Source organism: Triturus cristatus, chromosome 3_2, assembly GCF_964204655.1.
Source record: "Triturus cristatus chromosome 3_2, aTriCri1.1, whole genome shotgun sequence".
Taxonomy (NCBI): Eukaryota; Metazoa; Chordata; class Amphibia; order Caudata; family Salamandridae; genus Triturus; species Triturus cristatus.
In genome coordinates this window covers 1,192,791,717-1,192,795,842 of record NC_140584.1, presented here as the reverse complement: position 1 = coordinate 1,192,795,842, position 4,126 = coordinate 1,192,791,717, and positions in this window count along the sequence as shown.

Here is a 4,126-nt window from a genome sequence, read left to right as displayed (position 1 = left end):
GGCTGAGGCGATAGGCGCGACCAGATGGTTGAGGGGATAGGTGCGACCAGATGGCCGAGGGGATAGGTGCGACCAGATGGCCGGCTCAAAAGGGAAGCCTTCTGGTCGCTCTATAACCCAACGAAAGAGTGAGCGGGCGCCGGGGCATGGGGGACCGGAGGATCAGGGCCTCAGCTGGGCCCCAGCCATGGAGGCTATGCGGGGGACCACATGGGCCCTCCGACCCGGGGCCCGCAGACACCTTGACAAGAAGGGGAGGCCTGCACAGGACCGACAGACCCCTTTCTTGGGCCCTTGGAGGAGCGGCAGGCCGGGAGACGGGGCCCAGGGCCGGAGCCCCTGACCCAGGGCCCGGCAGGGCCCCTGGACCCCATCCCGGGCACCCTGCCATGCAGCAGGACCCAGGATGGAGCCCGGGGTAGAGAGGCCGCCCTCCCGGGGCCCTCAGGGGCGCCGGCCATAGCTCCTGAACCCAGCCAAGCAAGGGGAGGTTTCCTGGGCCCAACGGAACCCCATCCTGGGCCTTTGGCAGTGCCACAGGCTGGGGGACGGGGCCCAGGGCCAGAGCCCACGACCTGGGGCCCGATGGGGCCCCTGGACCCAGCCGGGGCGCCCAGGCCTGGAGGCGCAGGGGACGCCACCCCAGGCCCGCCGGACCCCGTCCTGGGCACCCTGCGCTTGCGGCAGGACCCAGGATGGAAACCGGGGTGGGGAGGCAGCCCTCCCTGGGGTCCTCGGGGGCCCCGGCCGGAGCTCCTGAACGCAGCCAAGCAAGGGGAGACTTCTCGGGCACAACGGAACCCCGTCCCGGGCCTTTGGCAGTGCCGCGGGCTGCGGGATGGGGCCCAGGGCTGGAGCCACCGACCCGGGGCCCGGTGGGGCCCCTGGATCCAGCCGGGGCTCCACGGACGCCTCCCCGGGCACAACGGAACCCCATCCCGGGCCTTTGCCAGTGCCGCAGGCCGGGGGACAGGGCCCAGGGCCCGGTGAAGCCCTAGGACCCAGCCGAAATAAGCCCAATCTGCCTGCCCCGAGCCTTCGTGGGAGGGCTCCTGCCTGCCATTGCAGGGCTTGGTGGCTGCAGGGCTCGGGGCTGCAGGGCTCGGGGGCTGCAGGGCTCCGGGGCTGCTGGGCTCGTAGACCCCACACTGGGCCTCAGGCATGGGGAGGCCCACAGGTGCTCCTGGGGCCCAGCCGCCCGGGGAGGACTGCCCGGGACCCATGGAGCCTTGCAGGTCTCCAGGGCTCTGCACCGGGGACCCTTGTCCCGGGCAGATGGACACTTGGCAGGCCGCAGGACAGGGGCTCCCAAACCCCAGGCCCTGACCGAAACCCAGGCCCCGGGTTCTCGGAAGCCAACTTTCTATCCAAAACACTGACTAGCAGAGGCTATCCCCGCAAATTAGTGGAGATAGCGCTCAAAAGAGCTTGGTACTGCCCAAGGGATACTCTACTTAGCCCTAAAGAAAAGAAAAATGACGATAAACTTGTATGTGTCACCACATTTACGCCCATCTCCAACACAGTGAAAAAATGTATCCCTAAACACTGGCCTACACTTAATGCTGGCAACTTTAAGCTAGAACGTCCTCTCTTTGCCTTCAAGAAAAGCAAAAGTATCAAAGACCACCTGGTCAGGGCTGCTCTCCCTGATGTCAAAAGGGACCCCATGCTAACATTGACATCACTCTTAGCCATTTCTCTAACTGTAACACACCCAATGTTATATATGCCATCACTTGTCCTTGTAACTTGATTTACGTGGGACAAACAACACAGAAGATCAGACTCCGGATCTGCCAACACAGAAGCCGGATCCGTTGCAAAACTGCCAATGCGACCCTTGTTGAACATTTCACTCAAATGAATCACACTGAAGATGACATGAGGTGGCAAGTTATTAGTGTGATCCTACAACCTTCCAGAAATACGAACATTGCTGCTATTCTTAATAAGGAAGAACTCAAATGGATAATTCATACTGACAGCCTCCACACAGGACTGACCCGTTTGGAGGACTGGTCTAATTAACTGAAACCGGTTCATATAGCCTTGGACTGCCTTCTAAGTACCTTGGCAGCATAATCCTGTGCCTTTTCACCTCCAGTGCCCTTTTTAATCACTCCTTCCTGCTCCCCTATTTTCTCCCCTTATCCCCCTTCTGGGTATTCTCCTTAATTTAGTAACTTTTCTCTCCCTTCATCCCTCTCTCCCACCTCCGTGACACTGTTCTATTCCAGGGTCCTTTATGTCCTTCCTATCCACCCATGCTGACTTCTTGCATCACTCCTTATGTCTACTCCTCTTACTAATTGCCTCACTTGTCACTTCACCTCTATCCCTCCCTTCACCCATACCCCCTTTTATTCGCTCCGGTTATTTCCCATCTACTACCGTCCCCTTGACGTTGTACATCATTCTGAATTGTCTTCAGACTACACTGTTTCCCGGCATTCTCATTTCTGCTCCTTGCTTTTATCCCTTCCTCCCCTTTATTCCCTTCGTTTCTACTGCCCATCCATTCTCTGGCTCTTTCTCACCCCTCCATCATGGCCGCTCCATCTCCCCTCCTATTTTCGTCCCTCTTCTCTTTCCCCCGCCGGCCGGAGCTCATGAACCCAGCCAAGCAAGGGGAGGCTTCCCGGGCACAACGGAACCTCGTCCTGGGCCTTTGGCAGTGCCACAGCCCGGGGGACGGGGCTCAGGGCCGGAGCCCCCGACCTGGGGCCCGATGGGGCCCCTGGACCCAGCTAGGGCGCCCAGGCCTGGAGGCGCAGGGGACGCCTGCCCGGGCCTGCCGGACCCCGTCCCGGGCACCCTGCGCTTGCGGCAGGACCCAGGATGGAGCCCGGGGTGGGGAGGCAGCCAGAGCTCCTGAACCCAGCCAAGCAAGGGGAGACTTCCTGGGCACAACGGAACCCCGTCCTGGGCCTTTGGCAGTGCCGCTGGCTGCGGGATGGGGCCCAATGCTGGAGCCCGCGAACCGGGGCCCGGTGGGGCCCCTGGATCCAGCCGGGGCTCCCAGGCCCGGTGGCAAAGGGGACGCCTCCCCGGGCCCGCCGGACCGCGTCCCGGGCACCCTGCTACACGGCAGGACCCAGGACAGAGCCCGGGGTGGGGAGGCCGTCCTCCCCGGGGTCCTCAGGGGCCGCGGATGGAGCTCCTGAACCCAGCCAAGCAAGGGGAGGCTCCCCGGGCACAACGGAACCCCGTCCCGGGCCTTTTCCAGTGGCGCAGGCAAGGGGACAGGGCCCAGGGCCGGAGCCCCCGACCCAGGGCCCGGCGAAGCCCCTGAACCCAGCCGGGGCTCACAGGCCCGGAGGCGCAGGGGACGCCTCCCCGGCCCCGCCGGACCGCGTCCTGGACACCCTGCCACACAGCAGGACCCAGAACGGAGCCCGGGTTGGGGAGGCCGCCCTCCCCAGGGTCCTCAGGGGCACCGGCCAGAGCTCCTGAACCCAGCCAAGCAAGGGGAGGCTCCCCGGGCACAACGCAACCCCGTCTCGGGCCTTTGCCAGTGCCGCAGGCCGGGGGACAGGGCCCAGGGCCGGAGCCCCCGACCCGGGGCCCGAGAGGGTCCCTGGACCCAGCCGCTGCTCCCAGGCCCAGACGCGCAGGGGACGCCTCCCTGGGCCTGCCGGACCGCGTTCCGGGCACCCTGCCACACGGCAGGACCCAGGACGGAGCCCGGGGTGGGGAGGCTGCCCTCCCTGGGGTCCTCAGGGGCACCGGTCAGAGTTCCTGAACCCAGCAAAGCAAGGGGAGGCTCCCCGGGCACAACAGAGGCCCGTCCTGAGCCTTCGGCAGTGCTGCAGGCTGGGGGATGGGGCCCAGGGCCGGAGCCCCTGACCCGGGGCCCGGCGGGGCCCCTGGACCCAGTCGGGGCTCCCAGGCCCGGAGACGCAGGGGACGCCTTCCCAGGCCCGCCGGACCCCCGTCCTGGGCACCCTGCCATGTGGCAGGACCCAGGACGGAGCCCGGGGTGGGGAGGCCGCCTTCCCTGGGGCCCTCAGGGGCCCCGGCCGGAGCTCCTGAACCCAGCCAAGCAAGGGGAGGCTCCCCAGGCACAACGGAACCCCGTCCCAGGCCTTTGGCAGAGCAGCAGGCTGGGGGACAGGGCCCAGGA